The sequence below is a fragment of the Lagenorhynchus albirostris genome, chromosome 5 (assembly GCF_949774975.1).
Source record: "Lagenorhynchus albirostris chromosome 5, mLagAlb1.1, whole genome shotgun sequence".
NCBI classification, from domain to species: domain Eukaryota; kingdom Metazoa; phylum Chordata; class Mammalia; order Artiodactyla; family Delphinidae; genus Lagenorhynchus; species Lagenorhynchus albirostris.
This window is the reverse complement of record NC_083099.1, coordinates 124,082,633-124,104,712: the sequence shown is the minus strand read 5'-3', so window position 1 is coordinate 124,104,712 and position 22,080 is coordinate 124,082,633. Positions and strand designations below refer to the sequence as shown.

The 22,080-nt window shown below is 34.2% G+C and overlaps 1 non-coding gene across 1 annotated transcript; it reads left to right on the top strand.

Moving 5' to 3' along the window:
* The first annotated feature begins 3,306 nt into the window (after window positions 1–3,306).
* LOC132521451 (U6 spliceosomal RNA) lies at window positions 3,307–3,415 on the top strand. Its single transcript, XR_009540898.1, has one exon. It is a non-coding gene; the product is annotated as a U6 spliceosomal RNA (small nuclear RNA).
* Window positions 3,416–22,080: the final 18,665 nt, after the last annotated feature.

Below are 22,080 nucleotides of genomic sequence, written 5' to 3'. Positions count from 1 at the left end.
TGTCAACAAATGTGAAAAGAAAAAAAATATTTCCCAAGAAATATCAGGAAATAGACATAAATTGTTTATGTCATATAGTATTTTAAATTTGCTATACTCTGTAACTGATATAGCTTTTTATGTATTATTGATTAGCATGTAATTAATGGAAATTGTTGTGATAAAGGAAAAGCACAAAAATACCATCTCAAAACTTATTTTTCTTTTAGAAAAGTCACAAGACTCACTACTATAGCATAAGTCAAAGACAGGGCATGAATCCTAGCAACTTGAGTGATTACATTGAATCTCCTTATTGGAAGACTGGGACAGTTATTGGATACGCTCTTTTGTAAATCTAATATTATTATATTGCAAAACTGATTATAACAAAGTTTAATGCATAAGAGAACAATTTAAAATCTTCCACATGACCATATGCCATCTTTTGTGGCAATTCATATATAAAATTTAAAGTTCTACATATTTTCTTAGAAAGTAAAATATTGCATATATCCAAGGAACTGCAAGTTACATATTTAAATTCACTGCAGATGAATAAGAATTTATGAAGTAAAATCAGTACTATTAGCGGTTTAAAATTCTATAGTATGTACATTTAAAACATACCAGATTTTTTTCTAGAACTGTTGGAAAGTCTGGATCCACTTTTTGTTATACAAAAACAAACAAACAAAAAAAACAACTTTTTTAACCAGAGAAATAAGCAATGCAAAATAATGACAGAAATAAAATGTTGCATAATAATTTGATCACCTGCATACTGTGGTATACATATATGGAATAAGGGAATTATGGAATATATATATATGAATCACAATTAGTAAGATAATTGCATAATGGCAATTTTAATAAGTTAAGGCAACTGCAACATCCTGATTGCATTCTTACTGAAATTATATGTGTGGTTACCAATGTCAGAAAGAAGTCCATTTTTTAACCGTAAGAATTCATTTCAATCATAAGTATGCCAGAGAGATCATATTCAATTTCATTTAAGAAAATCATATTGTGTTAGAAATAAACTGAGAATAAAATATCTGAAATACTATTACTTGCTTTTCTCATCTTTGATTTTCCCTCTGTGTTTCAATAGGTGTGCTTAAATGTCTATAACATCAACTAACATTAATTAGAGTGGCTGAAGATTTTATCTGATTCTCTTTCATGTGAATGGCTCAAAACTACCTCTTGTTTATTAGACCTATTACTTTGCAGCAATTTTAAAATAAACTTTAAAATTTCTCATCTAGATAATAGCATACAGCACTAAATTTCCCACTGACAAAGTTCAAGATACATTTATTAGCCAAAGTTCACCTTCCCCACTGAATGTATAAAAGCTCTTGGAGTTTGCACAATCTACTATTAATAATTCTATAAAACACCTAAAATAATATAGAATTTTTATATTCATTTTGTTCAGAAAAAGAAGTATTTTATTCCTCTCTGTTTTCTTTCCATCTGTAATTATGCTCTGAGTTAAGGATCTTGCAATATACATGAAACTAGCCATGAATAACATCAGGAACATGGATAGTCCAATGTCAGAATTAGTGTGGATTCATAGAGGGTCTTCACTCAGATTTGTGGTATTCTTTTAATAATTCTCTGAGAAAATGAATACAGTAAATAAGTTTTTCAATTTAATTTCTATGCAGATAATCATAGATATTAAGAGAGGAAACTGTTGAAAATGCAAGTGCTACCTCAAAAAAATATCTGGCAAATCACGTTTCTACAAAAAACATTTTCAATTACTCCATTACATTATTTTCAGGTTGCTTGGTAATTATTTGGTTATTATTATTTAGTTATCCAATTCCATTCTAATTTGTTCTGCTTTAGCTCTATTCTGCAAAAAGCATGATTATTATTTTATATGCTGCAGAGGAGGCAAATGGTATATCTTGCATCCTTGTGGATGAATGCCCAGTGAAAACTGCACTTTTCAGTTTTCTCCACTTGCAGGTGTCTAAAAGAGACTCTTGTGAGGGCTTTCTCATGTCTTCTTGGCTCAAGAGCTTTCCTCAATTTTGATTACTAAAATTATGCAAGGTCAAAAGAATCACATGCCATTTGCCTAGTAAATGCAAGTCTTTCTTGAAAGATGAACACATTTAAAAAACCATAAGCTCTCAAAAAGGGGTAACAATGCAAACAAAATTGACTGTTATCATTGTGTAAGACAAAGGAAGTAGTACTTATAGCAGTAAAAAATCTATTATATGATCACATACAATGTATGTGATACAATATATCACAACACAGTAAAATTCAATGCTAAATAATGCTTTCTCCCTTTACAAGTTAGTCTTTGGTTGAAACCAAAAAGAAAGCCAATCTATGTAACTTAAGCATAAACAGAATTGTCCAAAAAATGTGATGAATTCTTGAAAAATGTCCAGGAACTGAGGTCTAGAGTACAACATTTCGCAAACAGCAAGATCTCTCTGATTAAGACGTTATTGCTGTCATCACCACTTTTGTCACTGGACACTTCTTGCTACACTGGGCACTTCTCCTTCTGCCTCTAAACTCTCAGGTCAACCAAGAAAACTATTAACTATTAACATCCAACTGCCTCTGCATCTTTGTGTTACTTTCTCAGCAGTTAGCTATCAGGTAAAGTGTCCATTGCCCAAGCCTCAGTCCCATGCCTATAGGTTAAGTTACTAGAGGAGGAGAGTAGATATGTATTTCCATTTAGCACGTATGGTTGGAAGACTTCCCCCTAACGGGAAAGGTGTTTAGAGCTTCTCTGAATGGATATTTCTAACTAATACTATAGTCTACTGCTTTGGCTGCTGAAAAAATGCATGCATATTTTCTGCCACAAATACACTTAGAGAAATTGATGTTGACACTGTCCTGGAAGATGTTGCACAGAGAATCATTTTATTCCTTTGAATATACCAATTTATTTTGAGACAAAATAAATTTCTTTAAATTTGATCAAACAATAAGTTAACTGTTTATTGACCTTGCACTACAAAATTAATCCTCCAAGAGAGCTGAGTCAGCATTTAAAACTTTTTTTTTTTTTAAGTATAGTATTGGTCAAATTGGTAATATGAACATCTAAATATGTACCAAAATAAAATCAGATTAATTATAAAGATGAGATTAATTACAATGAAATATAATGAACATAATTATATAATACATACAATATAGACATTATAATCAATATATACTAAAATATAATATTATATTATATAGTGTATAATATATATAATGAAATATATTTTATGTATTATAATGAAATATTTATAGTTATATTTTATTCGTATAAAAAGTTTATATTTTAATGATAGTTTTTGTTAATATACAGTGTTTTGGAACAATACAGAGAAGATTAGCATGGCCCCTGCACAAGGATGACACGCAAATTCATGAAGCATTCTGTATTTTTAAAAAGAATACAGTGTTCCATTTTCATAATCAGAATATATTTTCAAATGGTACTTAGATATGGTCCATTTGTATTCTGAGACTAAATGATTTCTGAAAGATCCTTCAGATGTTGTATAGCAGCTCTTATTTTAAACTCTAGCTCATTTGCTCTTAGACTTGATAGAGTAAACAAACATCCTCAGGAACTCCATGGAGAGAGAAAATAAATCATCTTCAAAATTTACTTGAATTTAAGATGTAGTTTAACATGTCTGTATACAATCTGTATTATACTGTCAATATAATCCTATAGCAAAAACTCCATAATTTAGTAGACAGAATAGATTGTTTTATCCTTTTTATAATGAAATGAAGTATATATTAATGAAAATGCATAAAACAAATGTACACTTTATGTAGTCATTATAAAGCAAACATGCAATAGTCACACAACTAAGGCAAAAAAAGTATTGCCAGTATCCAGGACGGCTGCCATATGCCACTTCCTAATCACAATTCCCTACTCCCTAAAGTTAAATATTGTCCTAATTTTTGTGGTGAACATTTCCTTGCTTCTGCTTTTTATGTTTGTGCCAATCTGAGTATATTGTAGACTCAGGAATAAGCATGTGGTAACTTTAAAGTAAGAGTTTAAATAAATGAAACTGAAAATGATAAGATGAAAACGAGTGTGCTGAAGGAAACAACAAAGTTCTGAAACTCATCGCAGGAAGATTTAAAGTTCAGAGTTCTAATTGGAATTCAAAAGAAAATTCCTCATCAGCAAGGTCAAAACTGCAGGTTTTATCCTTTCTACTCTCTGTTGTGAAGGGTTTAGGGGGAACATTTGTTTTGCTTGTTTCCTTGATTTTGAATGCTAACTTTGTGCTAAATTTCAAGCAAAGTGCTAAGAGTAGAGTTAGTCTAATATTTTAAACAATATTCAATTCAAAATAGTTGAAATATTCATGAGTCTAGAGATGAAAATGGACGATTACCTGAGAAAATCAGATAAAAGGAGAATAGAACTAAAAACTTGCATTTTACACATACTTAAATGTTGTTTACACTAAATCTGTAGTACTAAAAATGTACTTTCTCTTTCACATCTTTATCTATGTGACCTCTGTTTCAGATTGTGGAATTCAGTGGGTTTCAGTGTGTGGTCAGGGAGCCTGGCTAAAGTATTCATCTTTTACGTGACGTCTTAAGTTGGAGAATATTTAGCCAGGTTCCATTTCTTCTTCCCACACTATTGCATAGATTCACAGATTGAAAATTTGCTCTTCAAAATCTCTATTTGGACTCTGACATACTTAACTTTCCCATTTCTTGTCCTCATCTTGAAAGGGGAGTTCTTGCTCTCTTGTTTAATTCCAAGGTGGTGTGATAAATGCAGATCTATGACTTTAATCTGCTCACACAGAAATTGGGAGATCACATTTCAAGCATATTGAAGAATTGAATTAATAAAGTATTTGTTTGTATAGCCCTTTGGCCTCATGATTTGATAGAGCTTTAAAAGTGTTACTTGAAGGGATAGTAAGCTTTAGATAATCCTGCCAGAAAGAATTATGCAATGATTAAAATTCACCAATATATGCTTGCAACACTGCTGGATTTCTTCTTTCTCCTCTTTGAAGGGCAAAAAGGAAAGCTGTAAAGCCAAACAAAAGGAAATAAACATCATAGCAGATAATGTTTCCTAGTATTTTTTTAAAAACTTTGGTCCAGCAAATAGAAATGACAACTTCTCTTTAAAACTTACAATGCGGCTTTGTTGAACTGCTCCCCCTGTCAACCTGACTCTTGGGGAGCATTATATTAACATAGTATCTTTCTAGACTGACCTAGTGTCTACACTTTGACTATGTGCTTTATATTTATCCATCAAAATTAAGATTAAGCATTCAACTGGGGATTAGAGATTAATATGGGACAAGAGTTCATATATGTAATTCAATAGCCAACTTGCAAGTCCAACTCTCTCTATGCCCTTTATAAATAGTAGCCTCTTGGCCATTTCCCCTGCTTGTGGGTACACATTAATAGTACATTTGTTCTTAAGAAAACTGACACAAGCAGAGGATTATGCATGCCCTGCATGTGGCCTCCAGTCTATCGGGCAAAACTTTCTGGAATCATAAGTACCCAAAGAAAGGTTTAGAAGGAGAGATGCTAGCAGGACACATCTCGTTGGCCCAGCAGGCTCCCAGCCATGGGGGTGGGTATTGCTGGAGAAAAGCCAGCAATCTTGCATAGGTTCAAGCTTATCTTGCCTAGGTCTAAAGACAGTATGCCATACTATTTTCTCTCTGAAGGTGAAGTCTGTGTCTTATCATATTTATATCCCCAGTGTTATTTGGTACTCAAGAAATTTGTTTTGTGTTGAATGTTATTATTGTTGAATGAGGAAGTTCAAATGCAGAGACATAATGTAATTGTGACTAAGGCCATTATAGATAGTGAATGTCAAAAACAGTTCAAGTTCAGACTTCAAAATCAAAATCTTCTGCTTCCAAAGTCCTTAGTTATTGTTTCATACCGATTCCTTTATAGTCAAGTATATAAAAGGAGAACTATAAGAAGTTTTAAGCCACTAGAGGCCTGATGTGTTATAGAATACCAACTGAAGGAAAGGTTAAAGTAGCCTGTGATGATGACATACCATTTTATGGAGAAAGTATGATTAGGACAGAATTTTTCAAGTCTGACCATGATTTATTTAGTTAAGAATGTAAAGAAAATGATAAAAATGGAAAAGAACAACCAGCTCCTTATTGTGTTTACCTCATTCATCTGTAATAAAGATAAAAAGACATTTTTAAAGTAAATTTCAGCTCAAAAGAAAAGGAGTCAACATTTACTTAAGATAATAAAAAAATGTCATAAATTTTTGCTGAATTAAATTGTATCTCCACAACTTTCTCAACTACAGGAACATAGGTAAATTGAAATGTTTACAAATTACTTTGAAGACAAAGTCTCAGGTGAACCTATTCAAAGCAATACATTTAAAATACATTTCTCTCCCCAAAATCAGAATTCCATCTAGCAAAATAAATCTTTTTAAGATCTCATCCTCATGTTAAGGGAAATATTTGCAATGGATATCTATGAACTGGGGTTAAAATTATTTCTCCTCCTTCCTCTCTTTCTCTCTCGTTTAGTTGGACAAAAGCCACAAGCAAATCATGGTGCCAACCACAGAATTTTTTTCAAATTATTGTGAAAAAAATACCATTTCTGTAGAGACAAGGGGTCTGCTGAAGTGTTTAACAGAGCAGGATTTAATGGGAAAAAGAAAGGATGATTCTTCTCTCCTATGATAAGTTTTATTTGTCCCAATTTACAGCAGCAAGAGAGGAAAAGATGTCCCTAATATGCAAATAAACTATCCAGGTGCAGAGTGTGCATGCAAAGAGATAAGCTGGGTAGTGGCTGAGTAATTACAGTAATTCAGGATATATAAATATATCCTGTGGACCAAAGAAACATAAATAGGTATAGCGGACATGGTACAATTAAGAAAATATGCCTTTAGATTAAATGGCAGTACACATTTCAAAGGACTTAGCTGCTGTCAGGACAAAATCAAGGATAATGTGCTCATTTGAACAACTTTTTAACCATATTTCAAAGTCAAGTGTAAACTAAAGCCAAGTTATGTAGGCTGATTATCTAAGGTGGAAAAACCATACAACGCTCCATTCTAAGAATGCTATTATATGAACAAATAATAATTTATGGAATTGTTGCCTATTTCCTTTAATTTCTTTGAGAGATAGTAATGAACTCCTCAAGCATCCTTGATGAGAATAAATTTCAGAAACAATGTAGTGAGGAAGAGCATCTCATTTTCTGAGGCACTACACTATACTGTCTGGCAATTAGTAAGCTACTTCTGCAAAGTTAATGTTAAGGTGGTGGGCTAAATGGACAATTAAACCTCTTGCTTTTCAAACCTTTAGTTCTGTGCTAATTCCTAAGGTTATGGTCAATTATTAGAGTATATTTGATTTTTTAAAAAAATTGTAATTTAAACCAAATGCATATTCTAATATGGATTCCCTAGAAATATATTTTTTAATTAATTTATTTTTTTATTTTCTTATTTTTGGCTGTGTTGGGTCTTTATTTCTGCATGTGGGCTTTCTCTATTTGCTGTGAGCGGGGGCTACTCTTCGTTGCGGTGCTCGGACTTCTCATTGAGGTGACTTGTTGCGGAGTACAGGCTCTAGGCGCGCGGGCTTCAGTAGTTGTGGCACGTGGGTTCAGTAGTTGTGGCTCGCGGGCTCTAGAGTGCAGGCTCAGTAGTTGTGGTGCACGGGCTTAGTTGCTTCGCAGCATGTGGAATCTTCCCACACCGGGGCTCGAACCTGTGTGCTCTGCATTGGCAGATGGATTCTTAAACACTGTGCCACTAGGGAAGTCCCTAGAAATATTTCTATTTAGTGTCGTAGTACAATTTTATGAGCTTAAATATATTACTCTTCAAATTAGAATCTGGAGATAAACTACATTCTGATTTCTTTGATATACAAAGTGATAGACAGTACTTCTCCCACAGCACTCTAACATAGGGTCTTACAAATGCCCAAACAATGAATTTGCCAAGCCTTCTGCAGCAGATATATAGGGGAAACTCATTTAGAAAGAATCACCAGCACATGTTCAGGATCCCTTTTGCTCCATCACACTAAGGAACAGTATACAGTGATATGGCAAGGCAGGATCTCTGAATCAGGGAGAATGATCATGACTGTAAGTCTGTGAGATGTTTAAGCTGCATTATTAACAAAACAGTTGTCTCTTTCCTGCTGTGACTAGTGTCTAGGTTATAACATCACTATGATGTGGTAGAAGCTACACAATAACTTTCTTTTCCCAGTTTGCTATCTGTGGTTTGGAAAGCATTAGCTCCTCTCCTGGAATAAACAATGTATTGCTGCCTAATCCTAATTGTGAACTGGAATTTATTGTTGTGGTCAATTTCTATGAAACCTTGTAGGGCGACTCATTTGATGGGAGTCCAGTCAGTAGATTTTCAATCTTGAATAAGCAGAACTTTAGCCTTATATGGTCATCATCACCAACAGCATTTAGGATGTTACAAATCTCTGTATGTCTAGTAATAATACTGGAAAAGGGTAAAAAAGTCAAGCATATGGTCATTTCCTTCAAGGAACACCCCATAATTGCATAAAAAATAAGTACATAGGAAACAACTTAGCACTGACAATCAGAACATTTTGGGGAAATGAGCAACAGAAAAAGGAAATGTGAACATTTCTCAAGTTATGAATAGGGTTTAGAAGAATCGGCAAATTAATAAATATTAATTAATGTAATCTTTTTCCTGTAAAGGAAAAGTACAAGCAGTACTGTGCTAGAGCCAGCTCATGTTGGCTCATGGGACCCAACTGTTAAATTTTCACGTAGCTTAAAATCAGCTATAATGGGAGAATCTACATCATGGGACTCAACAAATCCTAAAAGTCAGGGTTTCCCCTTCATCTCCCTGAGAACTAATTAGTAAATATTTAACAACACATTCCTGAGTACAAGCCAAAGAGGGAATTTCCTGTAATCGATGCTGGGATTTATCAGTTCCTCTTTAATTCTCAATCTTTATTCAGCAATTGCAAAGTTTATGAAATGATCTATGCAAATTTGATAGGCTGAGAAGTAATTAGGGTTCCTTTCAATAAATCTAGAATATTCTTTGATTAAAATGTATGCATATCCCAAACTGTAAGATGAGATATGATGTTTGCATGGAATGGAAACATCCTACTTCATAGCACACTAGGTTAAAATAATTGTGATTTTTAACATAAATGTATATTGATCATCATTACACAGGATGCAGTTTTTGATGTCTTTTGTATAGTAATGGTATGTTATGTGCTTTTCAGCCAAAATGGAGTGTTAAGAAATTTATAACCAGTCAGATATTAGATCCAACTAATTTTAAACTGAGTTTTTAGACTTTCTTTAAAGTTCTCTAACATTTCCAGTCCACACATGAGGGGTTGATACGACCTGTGAAATTTCAGAGTGATAGCCTACTTTCAGTTGGTGTTGCTGCCGATCTTGCCAAGTGGTACATCCACTGACTCAGCAGAGAGACTGACAGCTAAGTATACAGTTGTCAGACTTATTATATCTTCAGCTAGGCAGAGCAGAGTTTGAGGCAGGGAGAAACTAACAAGATTTGCCTAATCCACTGTAGTTCAGGCCTCTCAGTCGTGCAAAGTAGATTCATATTTTAATTGACCATGATTTACTCAAAGGGACTTTTAGAATTTTGTCTCCTTTTAACAAATTTTCCAAAGTCACTTTGAAATATTTACATAGTACTGATGATGTTGTCTAATATTCATAATGATCACACTTTGAGCTATCAATTATAATTTGGGTACTTACTGTGGAAAATATTCTGGTCCACATGTCATTTATGATAAACAAGGAGAAAGAATTTGTGTTTAAAACCCACTAACACTTTGAGATGTGTTACTGATTATATTAAGATCTGGAAAATAAAGTGAATGATAAAGAGAAATTTTTAAAATATTCATTGTAAGATATTAATTGGGTCTATTTCTTCAAATCATCTAGTAATAATTATTCCATTAAAATCATTTTAGTTATAATTTCACCATAGAAGTAATGTATAGGAGATAATATTCCTACATATCCATAAAAATTCTGATTTTTCTTCAATTTCAAGCTGAAACTCTAATTCCCCTTCAGTTTGTTTATTCCTTTCAGAATCAGCTTTAGTCAATATTTATGGGACAATAAATCATGATCTCTGTGCTCTGTTTAGTCACAGAGGTTTATGCATTGGGTTATCATACATCTGGGTTTCCTGTGACAGTCCAGTATATGCCTGACTTCCTATCATGATGATAAATAGCCACCATTTCACTCTCACTCCATTTTGGATGATAAATTATATGATCACCCCATATAAAATGGGCTCTCACATGTACTTTTTCACGTTATGTGGTAGTACATTTCAAATTTATTTTCCTGATCCAAGTTCTAAGTCAGGAACTGGAAAACAAACACTCAGCAATGTATGAAGGATCATATTACACTTACTTATAAAATAGTAAATAATAATAATCAAGAGAAAACTCATAATTATTTATTAAAACAGCAAGTTATAATAGTTTTTGTTTTTCAAAATAATTTCAAGCAGAAAAAGTCAGTCTAAAAATATGCAATTACATTATTAAAACACACACAAAGTTGTGTCCAGCTCAAAACTAAGACATGAGAGTTTTCTAGTTGCTGATTTTATATATAGGATTTTAAAATTCATATGTAATTGCTGCAATATTTAATCGAAATTTGACAAAGCAATGTTGATACTTGTCTTAATTTTATACGCTGGAATGGATATCTTTCTTATTTAAAATTATTGCTTCCAGATATTGACTTTTGTCAGCTTCAGTTCCGATTTGCATTGGCATTAAAGAAGCTAGCCTTCTCATCCTTCTTGATTATTCCATTCTCTTGTAAACTCTCAGTTACTTGCTTCTTCCCATTATCTTGGCTGCTTCAGTCCTGATTGCTTTATCTGTCCTGATATTCAACATTATCTTCCTAGCTCTGCAATATTGCTTAAAGCTGTGCTTGTTTTTCTGCCTTCAATTTGCTATCTTTTCTGTAAATTTTCAATGTTTTGCCCACCAAGTTTGAAAATGATCCAAGGGAAAAGGAAGCCAACAGAATGTCAACTCACTACTCTGAAGATCCCTATACTTCAGCAGCTTGGCCCCTCGGTCCCTGCTTACCTAGGCATCCATCTTATTTTTTTTAATAGATTATTTTTATACGTTTATCTGGGTTTTCTAGTTGTTATTGATCTCCTGCAAGCTACACCAACTGATTCAGAATTAGAATTTGAAACATTTATTTCAATGAATACATGTTTCTCTCTTCTTAAGAAGCAGAAATGTGTAATTTACAATAAAACCTTTCTAGAGAAAATAGTGAACAGTTCTTTTAGCTATGCAGAAACTTTCTGAAGTGTGTACACCTTTGAATTATTTTAATCATTTGTGTGTAAATGTTGGGAATATTTTATTGCACACTATTTTCTTATCTCATATATTTGATGCCTAAATAAGGGTAGTTTTTAATCAAGTATATTAGAAATAAAGCCATAGACCCATTTTTCTAATTTAGTATGATAGAGAACTAAAATGCTCCATTTGTTTTTTCAAATTGGTCTGATAGATTGATACTATGTAAATTACCTTTTAACAGAATGGAAACTAAAAAATATGCTTACGTTTAAAAAAAATGTTTTTATATGATTCTGGACAGTAAACACTCTGTCTCTTTTTCCTTTTTTCTTTTTCTTTGCTAATCAAACTTGTGTCTGAAGTATTAGATTACTATTTTCAAGCAATCTAGCACGACTTTCAAAATTCTATAACAAAATCGTTTATTTATTTACTTATTTATTTTTTGCTCTGTAGTATGGCCCTTTCAAAATGAAGGTGTGTCTTGAAATATTTAGTTCTCTCTTTTAAGTTCCAGGAAAACAGAAAGTTTATTTTTTTAGTCTCTTCTTAGTAACTAACACACTGTTTAGCATAGAATAAGTGCCCAGGAAGCATTTCTTTTTTAGGAAAAAGATTAATGACATTCTTCAATTCCAGTTTCCCCATTCCATCTACATTCATTCCCACTGGATATCAATTACTAGTCTCTCAAAAAAGAACTTTATCTCACGTATAATACTTTGTAATCATATTAATCCAAGTAAGCTTAAATGTCAAGTGAGATATTTTCATCTCTTTATCTCAGAGAGTTATGATTTCATGCAGCCATTAAGTACACATGTAACTGGCAGTACAAATTAAACCAGACAATTCACAGTTACTCAGTGTGATGAATTTAACATTTTTAGCTTTATTTCAGGAAGCACAATGTTGAATGGATAAGGTAAATTTAAAAAAGCAAAAGTAAATGCTAACAAATTCAATAAATTTTTTGTTTCAAAATTTAACAAGTAGTTTGTTTAAAATTTAATAATCAGTGTGTGTGGATTTAGAACTGATGACAATATCTTATCATCTCAATTAATTTTCCTTCTCTTGCATTCATTTATTAATTAATTTATTCACCTTTTATTAATTTCATATATACTAAGTATTTATCATGTGCATAGTACATTGTAAAGTTTTCCAAACTTATGTGGTAAATGAGTAAATCAGTACAAAGATAGGAATTTATCATGTTAAACTCTCACATAATGTATCTTCTCATGTCCTTCATAAACTTCAGTTATGTTGGCTCCCCCGGACACCTGATGCAAATCTGGTCTCCTCAACACCCACTGGGGCTTTGGTTTCTGGAACACAAGGGTCTGAGTCCATGCTGGCAGCCTGGGGGCTTCAGGACAACATGGGGCCAAGTCCATGCTAATGGGAGCCAAGTTTCCTCAGCACTTGCTTGAGCTTAGGCTTTGGGACATTGTGGGGTCCAGTTCATGCTGATGGAAGCCCTATCTCCTCAGGACATGCTGGGAGGATTGTGGCTGAAGGGAAAGGTAATCCACAGGGCCCAAGACATGGTAGCTATTAATATACTCTTCCCAAAGTGCCTCATAATTCCATGTAGACTCCTACAAGGAAAATAAGTATCACAACTTTGGTTGAACTTGGTCTGACCATGTGGCTGACAAGGTCTTGGTGCTCTGGCCAGGTGTCAGGCCTATGCCTCTTAGGTGGGAGAGCTGAGTTCAGGACATTGGTCCACCAGAGACCTCCCGGCTCCATGTAATATCAAATAGCGAAAGCTCTCCCAGAGATCTCCATCTCAATGCTAAGACCCAGCTCCACTCAACAACGAGCAAGCTACACTGCTGGACACCCTTTGCCAAACAACTAGCAAGACAGGAACATAAAACAACCATTAACAGAGAGGCTGCCTAAAATCATAATAAGGTCAAAGGCACACCAAAACATACCCCCAGCCATACTTCTGCCCAGCAGAAAGACAAGATCCAGCTTCATCCACCAGAACACAGGCAATAGTCCCTTCCACCAAGAAGACTACACAACCCACTGAACCAACCTCAGCCACTGGGAGCAGACGCCAAAAACCATGGGGAACTACAAACCTCCAGCCTGTAAAAGGGAGACAGACTCCAAACACAGTAAGTTAAGCAAAATGAAAAGGCAGAGAAACACACAGCAGATGAAGGAGCAAGGTACAAAACCTTTCAGACCAAACAAATAAAGAGGAAATAGGCAGTCTACCTGAAAAAGAATTCAGATTAATGATAGTAAAGATAATGCAAACTCTTGGAAATAGAATGGGGAAATTATAAGAAATGTTTAACAAGGACAAATAAGGACTAAAGAGCAAACAAACAATGATGAACAACACAATAAATGAAATTAAAAATTCTCTAGAAGGAATCAATAGCAGATAACTGAGGCAGAAGAACGGATAAGTGACCTGGAAGACAAAATAGTGGAAATAACTACTGCAGAGCAGAATAAAGAAAAAATAATGAAAAGAATAGAGGACTGTCTCAGAGACCTCTGGAACAACATTAAATGCACCATCATTGGAGTTATAGGGGTCCTAGAAGAAGAAGAGAAAAAGAAAGGGACTGAGAAAATATTTGAAGAGATTATAGTTGGAAACATCCCAAATATGGGAAAGGAAATAGTCAATCAAGTCCAGGAAGAACAGAGAGTCCAATACAGGATAAATCTGAGGAGAAACACACCAAGACACATATTATCAAACTATCAAAAATTAAAAACAAAGAAAAAATATTAAAAGCAGCAAGGGAAAAACAACACATAACATACAAAGGAGTCCCCATAAGGTTAACAGCTGATCTTTCAGCAGAAACTCTGCAAGCCAGAAGGAAGAGGCAGGACACATTTAAAGCGATTAAAGGGAAAAAACTACAACCAAGATTACTCTACCCAGCAAGGATCTCATTCAGATTCAATGGAGAAATTAAAACCTTTACAGACAAGCCAAATCTAAGAGAATTCAGCACCACCAAACCAGCTTTACAACAAATGCTAAAGGAACTTCTCTAGGCAGGAAACACAAGAGAAGGAAAAGACCTACAGTAACAAACCTAAAACAGTTAAGAAAATGGTAATAGGAATATAATATTGATAATTACCTTAAATGTAAATGGATTAAGTACTCCAACCAAAAGACATAGACTGGCTGAATGGATACAAAAACAAGACCCATATATATGCAGTCTACCAGAGACCCACTTCAGACCTAGGGACACATACACACTGAAAATGAGCAGATGGAAAAAAGATATTCAATGTGAATGGAAATCACAAGAAAGCTGGGGTAGAAATCTCATATCAGACAAAATAGACTTTAAAATAAAGACTATTAGAAGAGACAGGGAAGGACACTACATACTGATAAAGGGATCAATCCAAGAAGAAGATATAACAACTGTAAATATTTACGAACCCAATATAGGAACACTTCAATATATAAGGCAAACTCTAAGAGCCATAAAAGGTGAAATGAACAGTAATACAATCATAGTAGGGGACTTTAACACCCCACTTTCACCAATGGACAGATCATCCAAAATGAAAATAAATAAGGAAACACAAGCTTTAAATGATGCATTAAACAAGAGGGACTTAGTTGATATTTATAGGACATTCCATCCAAAAACACCAGAATGCACTTTCTTCTCAAGTGTTCTTGGAACATTCTCCAGGATAAATCATACCTTGGTACATAAATCAAGCCTTGGTAAATTTAAGAAAACTGAAATTGTATCAAGTATCTTTTCTGACCACAACACTATGAGACTACATATCAATTACAAGAAAAAATCTGTAAAAATACAAACACATGGAGGCTAAACAATACACTACTAAATAACCAAGAGATCACTGAAGATTCAAAGTGGAAATAAAAAAAATACCTAGAACAAATGACAATGAAAACACAATGACCCAAAACCTATGGGATGCAGCAAAAGAAGTTCTAAGAGGGAAGTTTATAGCAATGCAATCCTACCTCAAGAAATAAGAAAAGTCTCAAATAAACAACCTAAGCTTACACCTAAAGGAATTAGAGAAAGAAGAACAATAAAAACCCAAACTTATCAGAAAGAAAGAAATCATAAACATAGATCAGATATAAATGAAAAAGAAATGAAGTAAACAATAGCAAAGATCAATAAAGCTAAAAGTTGGTTCTTTGAGAAGATAAAAAAAAATTGATAAACCATTAACCAGTCTCATCAAGAAATAAAAGGGAGAAGACTCAAATCAATAGAATTAGAAATAAAAAAGGAGAAATAACAACTGACACTACAGAAATACCAAGGATCATGAGAGATTACTACAAGCAACTATATGCCAATAAAATTGACAACGTGGAAGAAATAGACAAACTCTTAGAAAAGCACAACTTTCCACCACTGAACCAGGAAGAAATAAAAAATATAAACAGACCAATCACAGGCACTGAAATTGAGACTGTGATAAAAAATCTTCCAACAAACAAAAGCCCAGGATGAGATGGCTTCACAAGCGAGTTCTATCAAACATTTAGAGAGGAGATAACACCTATCCTTCTCAAACTCTTCCAAAATATAGCAGAGGGAGGAAACTTCCAAACTCATTCTATGAGGCCACCATCACCCTGATACCAAAACCAGATAAAGATATCACAAAGAAAGAAAACTACAGGCCAATATCACTGATGAATATAGACGCAAAAATCCTCAACAAAATACTAGCAAACAGAATCCAACCACATTTTAAAATGATCATACAACATGATCAAGTGGGGTTTATCCCAGGAATGCAAGGATTCTTCAGTATAGGCAAATCAATCAATGTGATACACCATATTAACAAATTGAAGGAGAAAAAAACATATGGTCATCTCAATAGATGCAGAAAAAGCTTTTGACAAAATTCAACACCCATTTATGATAAAAAAAAAAACCTACAGAAAGTAGGCATAGAGGGAACTTACTTCAAAATAGTATAGGCCATATATGACAAACACACAGCCAACGTCATTCTCAATGGTGAAAATCTATCTGAAACCATTTCCACTAAGATGAGGAATAAGACAATGTTGTTCACTCTCACCACTATTATTCAACACTGTTTGGAAGTTTTAGCCACAGCAATCAGAGAAGAAAAAGAAATAAAAGGAATACAAATCAGAAGAGAAGATGTAAAACTGTCACTGTTTGCAGATGACACTATACTACACATAGAGAATCCTAAAGATGCTACCAGAAAACTACTAGACCTAATCAATGAATTTGGTAAAAAAGCAGGATACAAAGTTAATGCACAGAAATCTCTTGCATTCCTATACACTAATGATGAAAAATCTGAAAGAGAAATTAAGGAAACACTCCCATTTACCATCACAGCAAAAATAATAAAATACCTAAGGATAAACCTACCTAAGGAGACAAAAGACCTGTATGCAGAAAACTATAAGACACAGATGAAAGAAACTAAAGTTGATACAAACAGATGGAGAGATATACCATGTTCTTGGATTGGAAGAATCAACATTTTGAAAAGGACTATACTACCCAAAGAAATCTACAGATTCAGTGCAATCCCTATCAAACTACCAATGGCATTTTTCACCAAACTAGAACGAAAAATTTCACAATTTGTATGGAAACACAAGTGACCCCGAATAGCTAAAGCAATCTTTAGAAAGAAGAATGGAGCTGGAGGAATCAGGCTCCCAGACTTCAGACTATACTACAAAGGTACAGTAATCAAGACAGTATGGTACTGGCACAAAAACAGAAATATAGATTAATGGAACATGATAGGAAGCCCAGAGATAAACCCATGCACATATGGTCACCTTGCTTTTGATAAAGGAGGCAAGAATATACAATGGAGAAAAGAATAAGTGGAGCTCTTCAATAAGTGGAGCTGAGAAAACTGGACAGCTACGTGTAAAAGAATGAAATTAGAACACTCTCTAACACCATACACAAAAATTATCTCACAATGGTTTAAAGACCTAAATGTAACGCCAGACACTATAAAACTTTTAGAGGAAAACCTAGGCAGAACACTCTATGACATAAATCACAGCAAGATCCTTTTTGACCTACCTCCTAGAGAAATATAAATAAAAACAAAAATAAACAAATGGGACCTAATGAAACTTCAAAGTTTTTGCACAGCAAAGGAAACCATAAACAAGATGAAAAGACAACACTCAGAATGGGAAAAAAAAATATTTGCAAATTAAGCAACTGACAAAGGATTAATCTCCAAAACTTACAAGCAGCTCATGCAGCTCAATATCAAAACACAAACAACCCAATCCAAAAATGGGCAGAAGATCTAAATAGACATTTCTCAAAAGAAGATATACAGTTTGCCAACAAACCCGTGAAAGGATGCTCAACATCACTAATCATTAGAGAAATGCAAAACAAAACTACAATGAGGTATTACCTCACACCAGTCAGAATGGCCATCATCAAAAAATCTAGAAACAATAAATACTGGAGAAGGTGTAGAGGAAAGGGAACCCTCTTGCACTGCTGGTGGGAATGTGAATTGGTACGGCCACTATGGAGAACAGTATGGAGGTTCCTTAAAAAGCTAAAAGTAGAACTACCATACAACCCAGCAATCTCACTCCTGGACATATACCCTGAGAAAACCAGAATTCAGAAAGAGTCATGTACCACAATATTCACTGCAGCTCTATTTACAATAGCCAGGACATGGAAGAAACCTAAATGTCCACTGACAGATGAATGGATAAAGAAGATGTGACACATACATACAATGAAATATTAGTCAGCCATAAAAAGAAACGAAATTGAGTTATTTGTAGTGAGGTGGGTGGATCTAGAGTCTGTCATACAGAGTGAAGTATTCTTTTTTCTCCAAAAGAAAAAGTATTCTTTTTTCTCCAAAAGAGAAAAAAAAGTACCGTATGCTAACACACATATATGGATTAAAAAAAAAAGAAAAAAAAAAACAAACATGATTCCGAAGAACCTAGGGGCAGGACAGGAATAAGGACGCAGACTTAGAGAATGGACTTGAGGACAAGGGGAGGAGGAAGGGTAAGCTGGGATGAAGTGAGAGAGTGACATGGACATATACACACTACCAAATGTAAAACAGATAGCTAGTGGGAAGCAGCTGCATAGCACAGGGAGCTCACCTTGGTGCTTTGTGACCACCTAGAGGGGTTGAATAGGGAGGGTGGGAGAGAGACGCAAGAGGGAGAAGATATGGGGATATATGTATAGGTATAGCTGATTCACTTTGTTATACAGCAGAAACTAACCCACCATTGTAAAGCAGTTATACTCCAATAAAGATGTAAAAAAAAACAAAGAAACTTCAGTTATAAGCTTCGTCCTTTCATACTTTTAATCAGGGATCCCCAACCCCCGGGCCATGGACCAATACTGGTCCGTGGCCTGTTTGGAACTGGGCTGCACAGCAGGAGGTGAGCAGTGGGCGGGCGAGTGAGCAAAGCTTCATCTTTATTTAGAACCTCTCCTCATCGCTAGCAATACTGCCTGAGCTCGGCCTCCAGACAGCAGCGGCATTAGATTCTCATAGGAGCTGGAACCCTACTGTGAACTGCACGTGTGAGGGATCTAGGCTGTGCACTCCTTATGAGAATCTAATGCCTGATGATTGGAGGTGGATTTCAGGCAGTGATGCTAGTGCTGGGGAGCGGCTGCAAATACAGATTATCATTAGCAGAGAAGTTTGACTGCACAGAGACCATAATAAATCAATTGCTTACAGACTTACATCAAAACCTTATCAGTGCATGGCAAATGAAAACAAGCTCAGGGTTCCCACTGATTCTGTATTATGGTGAGTTGTAGAATTATTTCATTATATTTTACAATGTAATAATGATAGACATGAAGTGCACAATAAATGTAATGTGCTTGAATCATCCCATAACCATCCCCTCCTCCCACCATCCGTGGAAAAATTGTCTTGCAAGAAACTGGTCCCTGGTGCCAGAATGGTTGGGGACCACTGCTTTAAATCTTCTTCCCATTATTAGAATTAGTGTTTATATATTTAAATCTGTCCACCTTTATGATTTTAAAGTGAATCATAATAAATATTTCATATCCAAATGTGGTGACTTTTCTGCTACCATACTCTCCAATGAAAATTTCAGTTCATCATTCATTTTGATGACAAAAGCAACAAAAGTATTTTGAAGTAAAGAGTTCTGAAAATTTTATATAGATATATATGTGTGAGAATGGGTTTGTGTTACTAATATAGATAAACTCAATGTTTAAAGATATTGATGTGAAACCCACAGAAGTCATACACACTTTAAATGGAAAATTTATCTCTTACAAAATTATTTCAACATACATATTATGCACTTGTTATGCATCCTTTATTAACGTCTCTTTAAAAATGTGTTTATCGGGACTTCTCTGGTGGTGCAGTGGTTAAGAATCTGCCTGCTGATGCAGTGGACATGGGTTCGATCGCTGGTCCTAGAAGATCCCACATGCCGCAGAGTAACTAATCTTCTGCACCACAACTAGCCTGCACTCTAGAGCCCACGAGCTACAACTACTGAGCCCACGTGCCACACCTACTGAAGCCCACACATATAGAGCCTGTGCTCCGCAGCAAGAGAAGCCCGCAATGAGAAGCCCACACACTGCAACAAAGAGTAGCCCCTGCTCACCGCAACTAGAGAAAGCCCGTGCACAGCAATGAAGACCAACACAGCCAAAAATAAATAAAAAACAATACGTTTACCAACATTTAGAAAACTATGTGCAAAATATAAGTGCTGATTTTTATTCATAGCTTTTGCAAGTAGAGGGTTAATGGTTTTAAAATCATTAATATATGAATGTAATATTTTCTAATTAATATGCCACATGGGTACTACTATGGGACAAATTTATTAAGTGAGTTTATAGATATTTTATATTTATCATATCAGAAACTGCTTTGCTCAAATATTCTACTTATATTTATCTAAGTAATATATCAAATTTACTGAAATAAGCGTGGTAATCTCTCTTTGTGAATTTCACTTTAAAAGAATTCAGCTATATGCAGTGGCAGTCTGATTGTAATTTAAAGATTTGAGCGACATAAGTTTCTGGGTAAATCAGTCAAGTTACCTTGGAAAATATTTGCTATTACGTTTTGGATACTTTTGAATTAGTAATGATATTACTGTATCAAAAATTATCAGTCCTGGTGGTGGGAAAGGGACTAACTAGGGCAGAAGGAATTCTGTGATGCTCCAAACAGCATCCTAACAAAAGATCTTTACCTAAATTTAGAAGAAAAAAACAAAATCCTAACATTTATTTGTTATCCTTTTCCTTCTGGTCAAATATTTGAGGGTGACCCTTTATACCTACATTTGTTGCTGGTGTCTGTTAAAATCAATGGCAATCTCTCAGGGTTCCCTTAAGGAATCATATTCTCCCCAATACATGGCTTTTAATTACAACAAATTCTGAATGGACACCAGATGCAAATACTATTCTGGAAAACAGTAATAGATATTCCTTTGAATATTATCATCACTTGTATTGTTTGGAGTGAAAAATCTCCTTTAAACTATATTAGTGTCCTGCAGACACAAATTGTGGCCAAACTTCTCTTGTATGGATGGGAAAAAAAAGAAAATGTTAAACATGTGCATTTTAATACCTTCAGCCTTTTATTCAGTTTGTTTACTTTGAAACCACGGGTTAAAAAAAATCATAACTCTGTGCTTTCTGTCTTCTTCAGAAAGGAAAGTGCACCCCTTCTCACTGAAAAGTAGCTCATGTTAGTGTACTTGTCATTAGATATTTCATGAGTTTTCATATCTACTGGGGTAGTACGTGTGTGTTACTAAAGTTATATTTTCACACATTTATTTCTGTTTCTTGTTAGCTCCCCATTCCATATCTATGTATTGAGGAGAGTGGACCTACCAAATATGAAAGCATAAATCTCAAAATAAGTGGGGTAATTAATATGATGATAAGAACAAAATTTATACACAACTGAGGACCACATAGTTTCAAGCCCTCAAGTCTATTTATAGAGGTTTTAATGTGCAACTACAGAAGATTTCTACGTTTTGAAAACATTTTGAGTATATAAATCAACACAATTTATGTGGTAAATTATACTAAATGTGCAATCATTAATGATCAATATTTTCTAATGCTTTATAATTGTATGTGTAGAATATTAAGTATCAAAGATATGACTGATATAAAGAGATAACATCTATATAGAAAAATCACAGTAATAGGCTTTGGTTATATAAAATATGTTTTAACAAAAATTTAAAAAAAGATAAAGAACAAATTATGATGATAAAAATTCAAGAAGAAAGAAAAAAAATGTGTGTGGGTTTTCTTTTTGATTAACTACATGATTATTGTGTTATGTCTATGTAGCACAACTATATATCTAATATCTATATTCATGTGGATGCATTTAGCTGAAGGCAGGCAGAGGTGGGAAACAGGAGTCAATCAGTCATTTTAGATCTGTTTGGAGATTCAGTGTAAATTATTAACATCTATCAATGTCTTTTGAAATTTAATTAGCTGCCAAATTTTGGAAATTCTTCATATAGATTTATATTTAAAACTTTAAAAAAATT